This window comes from Ambystoma mexicanum, chromosome 2p (assembly GCF_040938575.1).
Source record: "Ambystoma mexicanum isolate Mex_15411 chromosome 2p, UKY_AmexF1_1, whole genome shotgun sequence".
NCBI classification, from domain to species: domain Eukaryota; kingdom Metazoa; phylum Chordata; class Amphibia; order Caudata; family Ambystomatidae; genus Ambystoma; species Ambystoma mexicanum.
The window spans coordinates 960,976,859-960,997,606 of record NC_090923.1 but is presented as its reverse complement, the minus strand read 5'-3'; positions in this window follow the sequence as shown (position 1 = coordinate 960,997,606).

Sequence of the window (20,748 nt, the reverse complement as noted above, 5' to 3'; positions counted from 1 at the left end):
GAGTGCCTTGCTCATTGTGCCTTGTGAAGGGCCAACTGGTCCCAAACATGCGTAGGATGTCTTGTGTTTCCATAAGGAGGATGAAAGGTTGGCACTGCTGCATACTTTGGTCTGCAAAGCAGCAAAGTGTAAAGAGTGATGTTACTATTGTGGATCACTAAAATATTTGTCAACATTTAAAACCGCCCCCACCAATGAGGTGACTTGGCACAAATATGCAAAGCAGAGAAGACCCATAGGGTGCAGTAGGACAAGTAGTAGAAGAGGCAACATCAGAATTGAATCAGGAAATAGAAGACATTTGTGGTCCCATTCCGAGCTCCGAGTTTGCGGTGTAGCAAAAGGGAATTACCGTTACTTATACGACAGCATCAATTTCCGACTCTTGGCTGGAGGTTTTTCTGCCAAAATTCCTCCACAAACTGTTGGAATTACAGCCGGTGGAAATACCACGGACAGTAATTCGCCAAACCACAATGGAGTCCTATGGGGAATGGGGAACATCACCACCTCAGAACATGGATGAATCCTCCATTTCTGAGGTGGTATACCAGTGGTCACAGTAATATCCTTTGGCCGATTTACCACTCGGAATGAGGGTGATTGTGTTGCTGATATGTGCTGGTATAGAAAAAGAAGACAACTGATGTGTAGAGTAGAAGTAAAATGTGCTTGCAAAATAATTCTGGCGTGGAACAAGAAATCAATGAGAAGGTTGTCTCATGATGTTGAGCATCCTGAATGTCTTAGGGCCACTGAGGAGGAAAGTCATCAATGGAGAAGGAACATGAGTGAAATAAATGAAGGTGGTAAACAGGATAGCAATATTCATATATTCGGGAGAAGCGAAGATGCAATGAAAAACTCAATGATTATTATTCTCTGTAAGAGAAATGCTATTTTCTTATGTTTAGCTATTAACTGTATGCATGGTTCTATGTTCATTCATTGGGCGAAAAAGATCTTTGCATTTTTTTATTTATTGGGGGGGTCGCCCACAACCCCTCCCCTATTGTTTATTCCCCATACACCCCCCACACTAACACTTATATGTCCTCACCCCCACATATATATAAGGGATATTTGCTGTAGTGTTTGTGTGTTGTGACGAATCCTATGGTATTGTCACTGATGCCATAGGAGGAGCCTCTCCCCATGAGGCCAAAGAGGTGAGCCCCCTACCTGATAGTCCACCTGGATCTCAGGGGGAAAGAAACTTCTATGGGACGAGTGACAACTATCATGGGAGAACGCAGTATGTACAACCTCCACTTCTGTCCTCTTTATCCTGCTACCCTACTCAATCTTGTGTAGTTCCCCACACTCCGATATATTTGTGTAGAGTAGAAGACCCCATCCACATAGGACATACTGAGATGAGGGGGATTAAGACTAGCCAGATAAAGTACATGGAAATACTGGGATGAAGAAGAACTGCCAAAGAAGAAAGAGCCTACCGCAGAACCAAGATACACGCTCCAGTCAACACAAACACTATGTGAAAATAAAAAGGGAAGAAGGACTACACAATTGGTACAACCCGCCCTGGGGGAGCTGAAACAGTGAGTCAGGTGAGAAGCCAGGAGTCTGGGACGCAAGACAGGAGGAAGCTGGTTTAGAGCAGGGCCAGAAGCAGGAGACAGCTTGCCGAACACCAAACGCCAAGTCCCTGGCGTCTCTACACTTTGGTCAGTGTGGAAAACTGAGATCACACCAAACCTCAGAGGGGTTTCACTGCAGAGCCGCCACAGCACAGAACCCAAACTGGAGAGAACAAGAGTCCCCGTCGCAGTCTAGAGGCACTAAGGGAAGCCAATAACCTGCAGAGGATGTGAGATTAGGTGCGCAGGTTACCATGAAGGTGCAAGGGCCAGGGAAAATCCTGTGAAAGCCCCAAGGGGAAGGAAAGAACTACGTACATGGGTATGGGACCCATAAAAAGTCGGGAAAGCCCCTCAAGAGCCATATACAAGGGTTGGGCACCCATATCAACTTGCAGAAGTCCAGAGAAACATGCAACCAAGGGTCTGGGACCGATATCAGGTCAAGTAAGTTCCAAGAAGCATGGAAACAGGGGTCTGGGACTCACACCTTGGTAGGTGAACTTTTGTTAAGAAGTCAAAAGGGTCAGTACCCATTGTTTAAAGACCATTTAGAACACTGATCTCCATCGACAAGTCTGGCAGCATATGTGAACCAAACTTGTTGCTACGTTGGTGAACCTGAGAAAGGCCAGGGCAAAAGAGAAACAATTCCCTGGATATTTGAGAATTGTGTTTTTGTAAGTCAGACAGCCTGAGAAAGGCAAGTGGAAGGAAGGCATTCCCCCATCGATCCTTACCATTTAGAACAATCTTCATTGAAAAGTCTGGCAGGACAGTGAACCAGAGTTGTTTCTACGTCGGTGAACCTGAGAAGGGCCAGGGGAAGGGAGACATCCCCCTCTGATATTTGAGAAATGTGTTTTTGTGAACCAGACCGACTGAGAAAGGCAAGTGGAAGGAAGACATTACCCCATCTACCCTCTTTGTGCCAGTTTTGATAAGCCTGAGAAGGTTGAACAGTTTGAACTGGAAATAGAACTGCAGAGGCTTTCTTTTCTACATATTTGACGGATTGTCCATGTTGGAGAACTTCCTGAGAACTTTTAATTTAACACAAGGAGAAGAAGTCATTTTGCTTACTCATAGGGAAGTGAACATTAAGCTATCATCCAGAAGGAAGGTGTAATCCTTCTAAATCAAGAAGATACCCAGTTTTCCTTAGATTAGTTTACAGTGTAAGGGATGGAAATAGGTTTGGACACAGGACGGTGGACTTTTTACTTTATTAGACATCCTGACAAAATCCTTAGTATTTTTGTTGAGACAGGGAAACCCCTCTTAGATATATGGCAAGTTAGGTTTTCTTTTCTTAACTTGTATTCCTCAATAAAGTATTTGCCAACAACTATAGAACCACTGTGTTAGGCTCTGCACCCTTATGGGGTAGGTGGGTGTGTGTGTGTGTGTGTTGGATGGGATGCTGAAATGAGTGGAATGATCTGGGTGCAGCATTTCTCAAGTGATAGTTGAGTGACAACAGTTATTATCTTGGCTTAGGCTGGGAATCCTTGTCGCTGATCCTTCAATGCATAGAGTTTGCATAGCATCGATGTACGAGGAGTTTCTATTCAAACACATACCTTTCTTGAATTTCTGTTTGTCTTTCTCCTACATGTCTCTGCACACGTCTGTGGTGTGGTGGACAGTGGTGCTGGTCAAAAGCCTGATAAGAGGACACTAATGGCCTTCCCATTCCCTAACAACTTTGGAATCTGCTCACAAGTTTTATATGTGCGTTTATAGCCCAGAAATCAAAGCTGACCTACCTATCCCTACTCACCAGTATCACATGTAAACCTTCCTTGGCGAGCAGCACTAACTGGTTTTGTTTCCCTCCACAGCTCTTGAATATACGCCTTTCAAATTCCGAGCCATTGTGTCAACTATCTTGGGCTATTCCATCACACTTAGCCAGCTGATCTTTGCTGGAATCGCATACGGCATCCGCGACTGGCACTGGCTCCAACTGGCTGTCTCATTGCCCTTTTTCGTTTTCTTCCTATGGACATGGTATGTTATCTGCCATCTGACAAAACCATCTACGAAGCAGTAAAATTGTACCACATTATATTTAAACAGTGACAATGCTATTGCACGTTGACATGCATGCTCATCTCATCTAACAGTTGTAAAGTACAACACTGAAACGTTTGCTTGCAACAAAGAGTTAGAAAAGTACACGTTTTAAAGAGATGCTTGCATTTAAACAATTAAAGCACTTAAGTCTTCCCACACACGTGGCAAGTATTTTTTTTAAATAAATAGAGGCCTAGTGAACTTGAAAGCATGTTTTCTATTCACAGTAAACATATCTCAAAATGCAGAGATTGAAAAGCCAGAGGAAACATGTTTCATATTACATTCATTTTACAGGTGCAGCCGCATTGCTGAGAAATGTACACCAACATTTAAAATCCTAATGCTTGTTCTAAAGGCCTAATGCTGGGACTGAATAATGATTTACAACAAGGACTGTACATTGCTACTCTTAGTGATTGGTCATTTTTTTTTGTTATGGGCAAACATTGTGTGAATGATAGGTTTTGGCAAACAAGTACAATTACCAACACCTACATGAAATTCAGTAACCCATTACCTGTGTCAACATGGGTTATTAACTAATGGGCTACACTTCAAAGTTCACCATGGTGTGACAAAAAGCTCATCTCTGTTCAAGCCTCTGCTCTTGAGATCAAGCCTATTCAAATACTTCAATTCCCATTTTCTTCTGTGTCGTGAATTTGGGAGCTCTCCCTTCAATACAAATTCCATTAGTGTTCATCCATCTTCACTGAAGTGATAATCTTCCAGTGTTTGTTTTATGGCTTGGGACGGTATGTATGTGTAGTTCATTCTTTTGTGCAGTTCCTGGCATGCTTCATCTACGTTCTTACCTAGCAGACATGTCTTGCTTTGGATGAGGTACACAATGTTGGATGGTTTGCAATAGTACTCCCTTGAATCTTGTATCTTTTGATTTTACAGGGTTGTTATAGAGAATTCAGTGCAGATGTGTTGGCAGGTTTTTACATACCCTTGCATTGCATGGGTACATTCCAGCTCTCACTCGTTCTGATCCATTGGAAATGCATCTCTAGCCAGAGACTGTGGTAGATTATTTTGCTGCTTATATGAGGTAAAGGAGGGTCATTGAAAATGTTCTTTAGTTCTTTGTCCCTGCTCAGTATTGATTGTAGGTCCTTAATAATTCTGTTATTTGTATTAACACTAGGTGATAGGTGGCAACTAGGGGTAATCGTTCTGTAATCCTGGTTTCTTTGTATTATAGCAGTTTCTCTCTTGGAACTTTCAATGCATGATCAAACTCCCCGTCAATCTCTTTGGCTGAGTGATCCTTTTCCTGAAAGGATATGTGGAGTGCATTCAGTTGCTTGTCTATTGCCTCTTGTTGGAGCACATACACTGGTACCTGATTGCCTGGTTGCAAATGACAGATCTTTTTGCGTGGCTCGGATGGGATCTTGTCCGTGCAGGTATATGTTCCTTTCCATGGGTTGCTCGAATATACCTGTTTCCAGCTGACCATTCCTTCCAACAAAGATAGTGGTGTCGATATATTATATGTTCCTTTTGTAATAGTCCATGGTGAATTTCATGTGGTGGTAGGTATTGATTGATTCATGGAATTGTTTGAGTGAATCTTCATCTTCTGTCCAAATCATGAACATTTTGTCGATGTATCACAAGTATTTTAGTGGCTACTGAAATTGTTGTTGCAAGAACTCTTCCTCGAATTCTCCCATGAACAGGTTTGCATATTGATGCAAAAGGACTTTACACAAAGTCTGGATGCTAAGATTAGTTCGAACTACAGAGAATCATGAGTAGAGCAAATCTAAAGGGGAAAGGAATTAGATTTACCCTTTTTAATATATAAATATCATAAATTGTATTCAAAAGTTCATATTTTAAGAAATTAAATATTTAGAAACCACATGACAAACAATAATCAGAGTTTGCAATTGATTGTTTGTACTCATTGTGATATTTAAACACAATCCATCTAACAAAACACCAAAAAAATGCAATTCACAACACTCAAAATAATTAAAAAACAATACATGAATCATTAAAATCTAATAATGCATACTAAAAACCACTAAAAAGATTGCACAAATTCATAGATCAAAATTAATATGACTCAAAATAACCCAACATGTTTCATTCCCATACAGTCATATATATGTAAAATTATAGGAAATTCTTCAGGGGGTTTCTGTTACGTTTCTGTGTCACTATCGGTCTTTATGAATGGTGTATCTTGCTCTTTCGGAGTGATATACTCATACACATCTTAATCACTAACCACAGCACTCTTCTCACTTACCTATTGTAATCACTTTCAATGGTAATCCAACTGGGATCTCGATCTACCAATACAGATTCCTACCTACAGAGTCATAAACATATAGACCAAGACTTAGTGACCACAAGTCACTCATATTCACCAATATTATGTGCAAAGAAACCCAACTCTCAACCTCTAAGTTATTCACCACCAGTCACCTAACTGGTTTATCAAGATGGCATACATACGTCTATTTAAACTTACATTGAAATTATGTTGCATCTGGAGAGACAATTATGGAGTAGATGGGAGAACATTCACTAGAAATTGTCATGATATTCCTATTGTTCACTGTAGAGCATCAGTGTTCACACAATCTGTAATAGAATGTGGTATTCCAGATTTATTTAAAAACTCGTACTATCGATAGACTGTAGTAAAGCTAGTAGTCAGAAAACATATAGGTTTAGCGATCAACAATATTCTAAAAACCAGAAGTACACATGTGTTCATGATTTTAAACACTGTGCTTATGTGAAAAAGCTGGGTGTACTCACTATTGCACGTGTTATACACTAGACTGCCCACAATTCATGGAAGTGTGAGATGTAAAGTGGTTCAAACATTATCGGACAAATGATTTCTTCAGTCTGGACGGTCATCTGTGTGAATCAGTACTGCCAGGCCGGCAGATGGGCTGTCAACAGAAACAAGGAGGCAACGGTCTGTCTTAATCCCAAAGCTTGTTGTCATGGCCACTTGCCCAGGATCACAGGGGCTGCACCATCAGGTTATGGGAGCAAGGGGTAGCATGGTTCACACACGTCCCTTTGGGATGTTTATACACAGGGGGCCCGGTTGGACTCAGTCCTGGTGCCTCTGGCACCAGGCTCATGGAGAAACATAAGCAAGACTCTTTATTATGGGCAGGAGTGCTTTTCAGAAACTTTCCACGTGTGTGCAGTCAGTCCGGGTGTGGCTTTCCATCTTGAGCTGCACGTGCAGCTTTCCATAAATAATCGGCATGTGCAACTTCAAGGAGTGGCAGGGTGTGGCAAGCAGAACAAAACTAGTGGCCGTGGCCTTAAGAGCTCAGCTATAAAAGCCAAGGCGCACGCTTCGCGTTAATCTGCATTCGCATGCAGCGTAACGCTCACCACCGCCGGGGATAAAGCAGCACTTACCTTTGGGAATCCAGTCTCCTGCCCATACGCTTACCTCCTGGAGTCAGCATTCACCTGTATTCTTCACTGCTGAGACTGGCGTCCATTCTTCATCCTCCGGAACGCAGGACTCAGCTCTGGGCACGGCAGCACAACATCTTCTTCATCCTCCGGCACGCAGGACGTCAGCTCTGGGCACCGCAGCACGACATCTTCAGTCTCCGGCACGCAGGACTTCAGCTCTGGGCACCGCAGCACGACATTTTTTCATCCTCCGGCACGCAGGACTTCAGCTCTGGGCACCGTAGCACGACATCTTATTCATCCACGAAAGCGGACCCTGTAAAAGGACAAAAGGCAAGGTTAGACATTACGAACTTTCAGTTTGAGGTCGTGCTTGCAAAATTCTTCACGCTTATCCTTAAAAGCTCACTTACCAGCTGCCGGACCGCCGAGGGATCCTCCGCTCCTCATCTGGAGCCACCCCGTGCTCTGTAGCTCTGCTGGGCCACAATTACACCTATTTGGGAGAAAGATAGACATTATTACAGAGCTGACAACAGGCTGGGAGAAAGACAATACAAATACTTCAAGACAAATAGAAAACTGAAAGACACTTACCAGAAAGGCGTGGAATAGTCGCAGCTGGCCTGGACACCACGTATGAGGGACCAGTGAAGTGATTCGGGCCTCATCATAAATGCGCCCCTGCCAAAAGTAGCAGGACGGAGAGCTCAGCATTGATGAGCATCCATTGGTGAGCTTTAATGGATCGATGCATGCGCACGGAAACCACGCTATGGGAAGAAGTGTTTGAGAGGGAATTCACTCACAGGCCAGCAAACTTATGTCCTCTGATATCTACGTAGGAGCAGTGTTCCAATTCATCGCAGCAGCCCACAGCCTATTTGCAGTGGGAGAAAGCAGACAGTGGGGTTCTACTTCCTGGGAGGGCTGCAACCGTGCCCCAACGTCCCTGCAGAGACCAAGTAATGCTAACATATTAGTCTCTGATGGAATGGTACCCGACCGAAATGGACGTGCACTCGGGGAAATGTACTTAATCGTCCGCGCAGATCACTCGCCTTGCGTCCTTATACTCATATAGATATTATACCGGTAGCTCCCGCATCAATATGCTGTGTCATTGTCTAAATAGGCACGTAGAATAAAATGTGACAAAACTACGTGACTAAGCAGTTTGCTGTAAGTAATGGTGGGCATGGGTCTCTTATAGACAGCTATTCTATCTTCCTGTGGAATGTTGGAGTAGAGTAAGGTGACATGCAACATTGCCAGGCGTGCATTAGGAGGTAGATAACCTTTCTCTCAAATATGTTAAGTTTTTAAATAGTTTGACTGCGCCCTATCCCTCAAATATTCCTGAGGAAGTGTGCTGTGTCCTGTACAAAGCTTCATAGGTCCATTACCAGAGGTTTCAAGATAGACTTGATGTATCCAGTTAGCCCTTCAGTTAATGTGCTAATGCCAGAGATGATCGGCCAGCCTGGATTATCCGGTTTATGAATCGTTGGCACTAAATAGAATGTACCAGGAGTTGGTTTGACTGAAATGAGGCTTTGAATATTTTCACCAATATTGTTAGGCATGCACTTGACAATTTGTTCCTGGGCTTTTTTGTACTCCACGGTTGGGCCATCATTAAATTCATTGTAGTAATTTGTGTCGAATAGTTGTCTATATGTTTTGTATTTCTCTATATCAATGTCCACAAACACCCCACACTGGTCTATTGGTTTAATTATGATCTCATTGTTTGGTTGGAGTGTTCGTATGGACCTTCTCCCTTGCTTATGAGGTTTTGGATATTGTCCATTGCTTGTTGGGTATGTCAGATTGTACACGTTTCAGGTTATACAGATAATGGAGGGACCAGTTTGATCACTTTTCGTAGCACCCTAATCAGTGGAAGTTTTCTCTACATTCTTTTGTCCATGGAAATATTCTTTCAGATGTAGACTTTGTATGTAATCTTCCATTTCTTCTTTTAGCAACATTTGTTTGAAGTACATTAATCAGTGTAGCTGAAAATACGGGCTTAGACATGTAGGCATACAACTAAATAGTTTTCTAATGCAGTAGGATAGTAGTTTTCTAATGCAGTAGGATACAGTAGGATGACACCCAGCTACACTAATTATGCAGACGACACCCAGGTCCTCATCACGCTCACTGGTAGCTATGAAGACGATGTTGCAAAGCTTAATGATATCTACTTAGAAATCCAAGCTTGGATGGCTACACAGAGTCTTTGCCTAAACGACGATAAGACAGAATTGCTTATTGTAGGCTCCCAGGCTCGCCTCAACAAACTGGACCAAAGGTACCAATCGTTTACCATTGACGGCAACATCATAAAAGTATCCAAAGAGGTCAAAACACTAGGTGTATACCTCGACTCTACCTTGTCACTAAAGAAACAAATAAACTCTACCATCTCAGCTACCTCATACACCAATAAATTGATCAATGCCTGTAGGCCTTTTCTCTCCACCTCTAGTTTCCTCAACCTATCTAGAGCGCTGATATTGTCTAAAATAGACTATTGCAACACACTCTACTTAGGCACTACCACAAAAAACTTTAACAGCCTCCAGATCCTGCAAAATAATGCACTAAGATGTGCCCTCAACCTCCCGCGCAAGGCGCACATATCCACAGTTAGCAAAGAAGTCCACTGGCTCCCGATCCGTGACAGAATTGAGCTAAGAACCCTGGTCATCACCCACAAGTGCCTGGCACGTACTGCCCCACGTTACCTTTCAGACAAATTCTCTAGACACTGCCCCATTAGACCCACCAGAACTCCGTACCTGCACCAACTAAAGATCCCTAACTACAACCTAAAAACAGCAGGAGGCTCCAGTTTCCCAGTGCTCGCAGCACAATGTTAGAACACCCTCCCTCCTACAATTAGATTGGAAACCGCGTTCTGGACATTCAGAGCCATGGTAAAATAATGGCTACTAGCCTAAACATCTAGACTCTTACCGACACGACCGGCCAGCCGCCGCTCTCTACCTGCAGTAATGTTTACTCTATCTACAGCCTATTCAGGACCAACCTGTAACCCGGTCCTCACTCGCCACTGTAACTATTTTGTGACTATTCTCTGTACATACTATTCTCGGTATATTCTACTCTTGTATGTAAACATTCAGAGCCTGGACTAATGTATGCTCTGTCTGGTGTATTATGATGTTCGTGTAACGATATGTAACTCTGCTGTGCACATGATTATGCGCCCAGCTACCTGAGGGTTCGGACGCGCTTTATAAATAAACAAACTAAACTAAACTAAATGTGTGAGTAAACGCATTGTTAGTTGCCAAGATTCTTTACCCTTTTCGGCGTACAGACAGACACACATTTCAAAATGGATCCTTTCTTCAGCAAGCTAAGGTGTAATCCTGACTAGTCAGGCTAGTTTTTCTTGAATAAACATTCTGTATGCAATCACATTTAAATTCACGTACCTTTACATTCATTTGCATATCTTTGCATTTATGTATTTGCAGTTGGCCTCAATCGCAAATCTTCTTAATTCAGGATGTTTGGTACAGTTCAAGAATTTATTCTGCTTTCATAGGTTTTCAAGGAGTTAGTATGGTGCTTACAAGCCAATGAGAAGAAAGATCAGTGATGGTGACCATAAACCGGGCAAATGTCTTGCATCATTAGAAATAACCGCAAATGCATATGAAGGTCAGGATACCAACCCGAAAAAGAATAACCAGGTTACACAGTTGTAGAGAGGGACCCAAACATTCTTCGAGCTATAGATGTCCTTGCAGCTCCATCTGTGAATTATTTCACTGTCAACCGGCTCAAAGTGGGATCTATGTGATTATCTTGAAACAAAAATACTGAAGCCGAAAATACCAAATTATTTTTTTCTTTTTGCGCATTTCCAACCAATTATATGCGGCGGGAGACCCCTGCACTCCCGCCATACTCCCCATACATTATTTATTACCATAACCCCAGCCCCAACACTTATAAGTGCATAATAAAATGTGCAGTTAAACATTCGGCATTTCCGGCCTCTGCATTTTTTGCCACTAAATGATGCGGTCATAGCCTCAAAGGGTGTCATTGTATATAGCTGTGCGGTTATTCTCTTATGTGTGCAGTTAGCAATTCGTTTTTTTCAATACATCACTTATTCACTACTCCTCCTTTGTGTGGACAGAATTGACACTAGCACTGAAATGAAGATTCAGAACCTTGGAAAGCAGAAGCAGTCCACCGACAATGAAATTGCACAGTCGATTGAAGCTGATGATGGAACCTTCGTTGAAGTAGCATTACCATTCTGAACATGCGTCAAAGTCATGGCACTCATCGTAGCAAAGTCGCATAAAGGAAAAGAAACAGGCGTGGATGATCCTGATAACACAATCTCTCGAGAAGCAGGCTTCTTCGGAGATGCTTCAGATCGACACTGCGCATTCTGGAAGATGGAGACATGGACCCATGTCAGAAGCCCCTCCTACTTGATGGCAATCTGGGTGGTGAGCAAACTCTGGTTTCGCCCACGTGGCAGCAGTGCTGCTTTTCTCTGGTGCACATGCAGGAAAACCCAGCCTACGAGTTTAAGTATGTCACATGGTCTATCCACAGGTTCTGAAAGTCTCTTCTTGGCCTGCTGATAGAGATATCTAACAGGCTGCATACGGGACTAACAATGGCTCATGATTGCATCATCTTCACAATGAAGATTCAAACTGCTTTCTGGCAAAGGACAGGCTGCAGCTGTGACCATAAGGCACCCAGTCTGGATCCCAAAGGATGACAGTCCATCCTTTCTATTAGGAGTATTTCAAATATGAAGCAAAAGCCACAGGCCATGTCAGGCCAGTCTTGTTAGTGGCTCCGGACAACCTATCTTTGATATCAGTGTTCCGGCTGTTCCACTTGGTAAGCATATTGAACATGCTGGGAAATATTCAAAGCCTTGCAAACATCACTGACCACTTGCACCGTCAAATGTGCGCTTCTGTCACTGCTGATAACCATGGGAAGACCAAACAGGGAAATAAACACTGTGAGAAGTGTCTGTGCTACAGTGGCAGCCTTTCAACACGGGTAGACATGTCAATAACAACCAAACCAAATTCAAAGGATAGAAATGTAAGTTGTTCCATAATAACTATTTTGGATGTTCGAAGGTTGACATTCTGGAGCTTGCTGTTCAGTAGGAGAAGTCTTTGCAGCTTGTCCCACATCATTATGGGCCAGAAATACTGAGCATGTGCTGCACTAGTTCTGTGCAATAGTAGGAAAAAACGAGTCCCTGTTAACCACAGCTATGATTGCGCCTTTATCTGAAAGGGCCACTAAATGGACCGGTCTCGCAAGATAAGGTAGAAGTGATCGAGGCCTTACTAGGGGGCCATCTGGACAGTGCTACAGTTTTTCGGGATAAACCTACAATTTTTCTAGTGCCATGTTCTTATTGTTCAGGTACTAAATCTTGCAGCAACGCCGGGCTAAAAAGAGTTGCAATGAGTCACCGATCCACTGCAATGCGTGTAGGGGCCACCGTCATAGTGAATTATCAGCTAATGAGTTACCTATACACACCTTTGATCCTGACACTTAATGTTCCTTGCTAACCATTATTACAAATAGCAGTTCCAGCAAACGTTAGGTAGCCACACTGTTACACAAAATGCCAAATTCGTGAGTAACACCATAAGCATTACAGGAGACCGTGTAAATCATGTCAGACTGAGCGTTAACTAGACTACAAGCAGGAATGAGCATTTAGCAGCTGATTAGCTTGTCCTCAACCCCCCTAACCTGAGGTAATTATTCCCTAAGAATTCCTCTAACAAGACCCAGCAACAAATAAGGTTAGCTCAGGGTTCTGCAGTGTTATAACTTTAAATCCATTTTGGGAGTCAAAGTTTTTCAGTTGTCAATACAGAATCATCGAGCTCCATGTCGGGAAAAGTTCAGAATAGAGCACTGAGTAAAAAAGGACATTTGAAGCAGATACCAATAATCTTTCATACTGAGTTAAACGCAAAATAGAAATGTGCTGAGTCTGTCCTTTTAGCAGCAGTGCTGAAATAGCATGTGGTACTGCCAGAGTAATTTGGTGGCCCTGGATTAAAGTCTCTGCTATCTCTAGCACTAATGCTGCTGCTGCTGCCACTTCACGCAAAGGCGGTGGTCAACAGGCAGCCGCCAGATCTAATGCCATACTGTATTACACAATGGGATACTGTTTGTCGCCTTGCATTTCAGTTAAAACTTCAAGAGCAAATCCCTCAATTTCATTGCACTAAAGAGTCGAGGATTTCTGATAACTTGCTAAACCTAATGCCGGAGCCTTTGAGAGTTCTTGCTTGATTTTAATAAAGGCCTTGTCTGCCTCAATAGAACAATGGAGGGCTTTGGGAGTTGAACCAAGAGTGAGGTTCTGCAAAGATTTTATAATAAAGGAGTAGCTCATTATCCACCAGCCATTCCAAGAAATCCTCTCATTAGTTTTCAGAGGTGAAGCACTAGCAACATCCTGTTAATTTGATCTATAGATACATGTCTATCCCCGGCAGAGATAATAGACTCAAATTCTGACACAATTGAGGTTTTTCTGCTGAGGCTTTATGTCCTTTCAGAGCAAGAGCTGACAATAAATCAATAGAATCTTGTTTGCAAGCTTATAATGATGGGAACGGCAGTAAAACTAAACCAAAACAGGCCCCCCACCCTTGAGCACCAGATAATGAAATTTGAGAAAAGTGGCAAACTTTCCATTCCACATAACCCTGTGGCAAACTAGTGAATTGGTACCATACTTTTTTAGAAGTAAAGGTGAATAACATTGAGTGGCAAGTTGTACAGGTATGCACAGGTACCACTGTGAAATGTGTTGCATTTGCGGTCTAAAATCATTACAGGATTGAGAACAATGGAGACATCAAGAAAGACTACTGCAGTCTTGTACAAACCGATACATTCCTCTCCCAAGTTTCTTCTTAGGTAAAATAGAATTGTTGAGTAGGAACCCTAATGCCTTGCTAAAGTCATGATTCAATAACCAGTGTTTTTCCCTCTTCTGCTTCATTTTGGATCTATGTGATCACTGCGACGGCCGAAAATGTTGACTTTTTTTAACCCTTTACACCACATATATATGCGGGGGGAGACCCCGCACAGGCCCCCCGATATTAATATGATACACTTAACCCCCCCACACATATATATGGTGTAAGGAAGGGGTTAAAAAGAAAAAGAAAGTCAGCATTTTCGGCCGTCGCAGATCCTAGGTCGACATTTTTGTACGATTCCCTTCTTTTTACACAGGTTTTTGCAGTTCCATGGTTGTGTTTCTATCAAGTTGACATATGCCCATTTATATAATTCATTATATATAGAGACCTTTTGAGGCTCACTTCCCGATGTCCTGCGTGGCAGTCAGTGGCCTACTGTAAAAAGGAGAGAGGACAGGTATATTTTAAGGAGTAAATAATTGGCATAAATAATTAACCTAACATTGAGTTCATAATGGAACAGTGGCATACAATACTAATTCTCAAAATAGGAATGTAATGAACAGAATGAGAGCAAATATCCCTGAGGAAAACCTGTGATAGGTTGAAACACCCGTAGCCTGCACTTAGCTCAACATGCTTGAATTAAAAAGCACCTAGTTACATGGGTATTAAGATGAAGCTTTTGAGTTGAATTTTTGCACTATTTATCACTATATTTGAATGATGAAGTTTGTAGTATTGGTGCAAGTTGCCAGGTGGATCAACTAGAACCGCTATCTAATAACCCTACCTGGGGAATGTTAGGAGAGTAGGGATCAGTGCAACAGAATCTTGCCCAATATGACCAGATGAGGCAAATGCGTGAATCGAATACCCACAGTACTGCCTTCAGGAAATAGCGTTTGATGGAGGATTGCAATAAAATCGAGTCTAGAGAAGGCTCATCAGCCAGCCAACCCATGACAAATTACAGCAGTCCTGCTAGATAATACAGCAAGTGGGGAAAACTGATACCTTCATCTTTATATTCTCACTGTAGCATACTAAGAACAATCATATTCCTCTTTCCCCCCAAATAAAGTTCCTAACAAAAGTGTCAACCTTGCTAAAGAACGCTTTGGGGATATTGAAGGGAATATTGATGAAGTGGTACAGTAAACAAGGGCGTACTACCATTTTCAGGAGTGCTGCTCGACCTCTTATTAACAGGGGAAGCTTCTTACAGAACACCATAGATTTTACATCTCCATCCAGGACTCTGTGTGTGTTGTGTTCATGCGAGGCACGAGTGTCATGCCATACATTTACCCCAAGGTATGTCAAAGCGTCTGTTTCTTATTTCAGATCTAGGTTGTGTAATTGACTCCGGTGGAGATCAGTGAGCCCAGCCATTGGGAACGGTGAGGACTTGTGATGGTTAATGCATATGCCTGAGAGGTCTCCAAACCTGTCTATCAATTCAAAGATGCATTGGAGGTACTTTTCGGGATGTGTGACATATAGGAACATATCGATCGCATATAAATAAAGTGCCGCACCCCATCAATATAAATGCTGGCCTCTGCATATTCAGAAAGGTAGGAACACTGTGACTGGCTCTAAAGCAAGAATTAATAACATTCTTTTCTTGGTTCCTTTCTTCAATTCCCACCTGTTGGAAATCTGTTTGCCCGTGTGCACCCTGGCCATTGGTTTAGAGAAGACCAACAGTGCTCATTGCAGAAAACTTGCACCCATACCAAACTGTCGAAGGGTCTCAAACAACCAGTCCCAGTTGACAGAGTCAAATGCTTTGACAGCGTCTAAGGAGGCGACCACGTGGTCCAGCTCCAGGTGTCTAGTTCTGTCTATAATGTGGTAGAGCCTCCTTAAGTTCCATGAGGTTTTTCTACTTGGAACATAACCGGTCTGATCCGTGTGTATCAAGTCACTGGTAACTCTTTTCGGTCTGTCTGCCAGCAAGGCCATGAGGATTTTACAATCCTGCTTGACCATAGAGAGGGTCTATAAGAGCTGCATTCTGATGGTGGTTTGTTAGGCTTTAGGTTAGGGACTTTGATTGATTCCCTTAAGCTATGTGGCAACATTTCTATCTCATACCTTCTAGCACCTCAAGGAGTCTAGGGGGAAGCACTTCTGCATACTTTTTGTAGAATTCCCCAAGTATTCCGTCTCCCCCATCGGTAGTGCACATATGGTGACCAGAAGTTCCTCCGCAGTGAGAGGGGGGTCCAGCATTACTCTCTGTGGATCATCAAGGTGGGGCGCTAATATCAGAGCCGCTAGTTTCCGCCACTGACATGTACAGGGCCTCATAATGATTAGAGAAAACCTTGTTGATCTTGCATTGCTCCCATTAAGTGGACCCCTTCTCGTCCTGTATAGTGCTGTTTTTTTCCCTTCTATCGTCCCTGCTTCACAGCCATGTCAACAACCTCCCTGGTCTATCCCCCTCCACAAGCACCTTCTGCGTGTTTTTGATGAAGTTGAATTTTCCCAGTCAATCCCATTCTGAAAAGTCACTTTTGCTGCAATTTGATCAAATCTTCTGTCTCCAGACCTATTTCTGCATTCCGGCGCTCAGCAGCTTCAATCTGAGCTTCCGTGTTTGCTACGGAGTCTTAACAGATCCCTCCGAAGGCCTCCCATCCTACCCTAGTATCACTGTCTTAAAGGCTTCCCCCACAGTTCTTGTCCCATCCACACTACCCACATTGTTGTAAAAGTAATTGCCTATCACTTCACCATATACTCTCCAAGCATGTTATCTTGCATTGCTTCCAACCGTAACCTCCAGGTAGGGGTTGGATGCCTACATGGTCTACTCTGCCATCTGACCAGCAGCATGGCATGGTCGGAGAGGACCTTAGCTTTATAAGTAGCTCCCGTGAATTCTCCCAGCATCTCCCACCCCGTGAAAAAATAGTCAAGTCAGGTATGTACCCTGTACGGGGCCAAATAATGCGAAGAGGTGCGGTCCGTACTGTCAGTCAACCTCTATGTATCTACCAGGTTGAAATTTCACAACAGTGGGCCTCATTACGAGGTTGGAGGTAGCCTTGCTGGTTTTACCGGCAACGCTACCTCCAAACTCGCATCCGGGTCTGGCTCCCGCGAATGGGCAATTATCAGGCTAATCCGGCCCAGCCGGACCCGGTAATTGCCCTTTCGCAGGTGCCGGTACATCCCCATTGTGCCAATAGGGCTCAATGGAAATGGGGAGGATGGTGGCACCGGTACCGTTAACAACGGTACCGGTGATAACATCATGTTCTGCTTTCGGGTGCCGGTACAGCCACCAGGTCAAACCCGGTGGCTCCAAGGACACACGCAAGCAGAACTCCTAATATGGAGGTACGGTAGCAACGGTTCCGGTAGCGATACCGGCGCCTTTGTTGCCTTACCGCCATACTTGTAATGAGGCCCAGTGTGTTTAAAGCCTTGGCGGTGGGCATAGGCTTTCATTATTTGCTGTTAGATCTATCTACCGAAGGGTTTAGAGTGCATTTGAAATCACCACCCTATATCCACAAAGCCTTTCTGTAAAATGCTAATCTCGGGGAGAGTGATGGAAAAAATGCTGTGACATAGTGATTGGGAGCATATGTATTTATTAAGCACACCTCCTGTGTCATCCTGCCTTCATTGTCGCTTTTAATTTCCAAATGTTTGCGGAGAATGGGGACCTGCCGACCCCACTTCCTGGCAATTGTATTCTGGCGGTCCCTACACAGGTATGCTTGTACTCTTATCCTCTTAATATAGCCGTTGACCCCCCAGACGTTCCATGTTACAAATTGCACATCATTCGCCATATGCCTTATATTCTGGGTCTTGAGCATCCCCACAGACCCAATCCTTGACCCCAACACTACCTTCCCCCTCGCAGTGCTGGCCTGCCCACAGTGACAGGCCTGAGAGAATGCATTACATCGGGGGTCGCAACCCCACTCGCAGGGGGGACTGGTAACTGCACAAATAGACAACGCTAGCTGCAGTGACTGCCACCATTTCGAATCAACTGGAGGGTTCAGACCATTCCACAAGCAGGGCCAAAAAAGGATACAATACAAACTGTTCAATAAAAGCAACCAAAAGAAGATGAACTCGCCCAAAGGGCAAAAACACACTGTTAAACTGTCTAATACTGGTCCAATAGCATACAGCTGATTTAGGACCAACTGCCACCCATGCCCACCCCTACACCCTCTGGGTGGCATACAGCAGAGGGATGCCTTAAAACTGACATCCAACAGTTGAATGTCTGCAGCGACACAGCTGCAGCAAATGCAGTAGGCCGCAGCAGCCTTCGGCTAAGTGCTGCCTTCTACTGCTCCTGCAATTTACTAATCAGAAAATGAAATGCCCCACTAAATGCCTAAATAACTACGCTATGCCAGTAAAGTCGATCGAGGAGCATGCAGCTATTGGGTCTTTGAAAAAATGCAATCGGCTATTCTGCAGCACCTTGAGCCTAGCAGGGTAAATGAACATGTACCTCAAGTTAGCACTGCATAGTCGCTCCTTGGTAGGGCCAAACGCTGCTCTTTGACACGCTCAATCAGGGGCGTTGCTATGGGGGGGCTAAGGGGGCTAAAGCCCCTGATCTTTTGGTTGTAGCCCCGGATAGAATCTCAGGAGCTACAGCCAAAAGACTATCTAGCCCCCAGTCCCAACAGTTCTGACATCAGCTTAGCCCCGGGTCTTTTCCAGACCTAGCAGCTCCCCTGCGCTCAATGATGTCCCCTTCCCTGAAGAAAGCTCAGGGGAAACGCGTTTGTCTTGGAAACAAGGCACTGCAGCAGCAACACAGGTTCGAATCCCGATCCCGCGCTTAGAAACCACTCGCTGGTATTAAGTGCATTATATATAAATTAACAATAAAATAAATAATATCCGCTCTCTGTCCTTGTAATTCAAAATCCTTGCAATGAGCGGTCTGTGGGAGCTCCTTGCGGGGGTCGTTTAGCTAGGGCTATGTGGTCACGCTCCACAGCAAAACCCTGTGTCAGCGTACCTGGGCCGACCTCATGTAGAAGCAAATTCTCAACATACCAAGTGGGATTATTGCCTTCCTCTGTTTGGGGCATCTGTCTTCCAGTGCTCTCACCATCTCAGTGAATGCAGTTATTTTCAATCCTTGTCTCGTGATATTAATACTGTTCTCCTGTCTTTGTGCTTCGTAGTGCCCAGCCGGGCCACCTGCAAGCGCACTTCCTGCCTGAGAAGGCTGGCGTCTATGATGACCAAGTCAATTTTATGTTCATGGGTCGCTTGTAGTGCCGCAATCAGGGTGGGCTCTATCTCTGGAGCTGGAGCCGGAGATGGGGGGTGAAGTGTGGGGGGGCAGCACTCGCTGCATCTTTTCGGGCAACAGCCTCCATGACTGTCCTTCTGGCTTTGCTTCTTCTCTGCTTGTCCGGCATTTGTGAGGGCCACCAGTGGTTTCAGGTGCACCCAGTTGATCAGCGCCCCCTGGTTCTATTTCTTCCTTATTCTGCTGGCATGAATTTCTCTTTGTCCAATCTGTCTTTTTTGGGCAGATCTTTGTAATCTATCAAGACATTATTTCAAGTTATCTTTTGGGGTTCCTGCAATGGCCAATTACTTCTCCTTTTCAGTAAAGTCAACATGTCAGAAGGGATGGCGCCTCTTAACATGTGGTTAAGAGTAGCAGAAAGTGGGATTATAAAAATCTGTGATGACTTGCAATTCTTTGTTCAAACTTGACAGGGTCCGCCGGTATTTTAGAAAATCTTTGATCTATATTAAATAAATCTGTGGTGCTGCATGGTGCAAGGACAGTCACTACGGTGTCAACTTGAGAAGATTGTTTAATAGGGAACCCTTCACAAATAATTGATGCACTTGATGTAGGTGAGGCACCAAAAAGATAGGAAATTTGCAATTTATTGTGCAACACATCAGTTGTTGAAATCAATTGCGAAACAGAGGCTCAAAGTGATCGTATAGTGGTAGGTTGACTATGTGTAGGTGCGGGATGAATCTGAGCCCTCAAATTAAACCTGGCTGGGATGGTGGATCAGAGGCAGCTGCCTGGGGTTGTTTGGGTGCCTGATCAGGTATCAGATTCACTGTATTGCAGGGTTTCATGACACAAGGAGATCTTCTGGGAAGCCAGAGAGAGAGGAAGAGGAAGGGAAAGCCAGAGCGAGGAAGAGGCATATAGCAGGAAGGATAGCTAGTGAGGGAGTGAGAAAAGGGTAGGCCGAGGGCGGAGGGAGAGAGGAAGGGGAAGGGAAAGCCAGAGCGAGGAAGAGGCATATAGCAGGAAGGATAGCTAGTGAGGGAGTGAGAAAAGGGTAGGCCGAGGGCGGAGGGAGAGAGGAAGGGGAAGGGAAAGCCAGAGCGAGGAAGAGGCATATAGCAGGAAGGATAGCTAGTGAGGGAGTGAGAGAAGGGTAGGCAGAGGGCGGAGAGAGAGAGGAAGGGGAAGGGAAAGCCAGAGCGAGGAAGAGGCATATAGCAGGAAGGATAGCTAGTGAGGGAGTGAGAGAAGGGTAGGCAGAGGGCGGAGAGAGAGAGGAAGGGGAAGGGAAAGCCAGAGCGAGGAAGAGGCATATAGCAGGAAGGATAGCTAGTGAGGGAGTGAGAGAAGGGTAGGCAGAGGGTGGAGGGAGGAA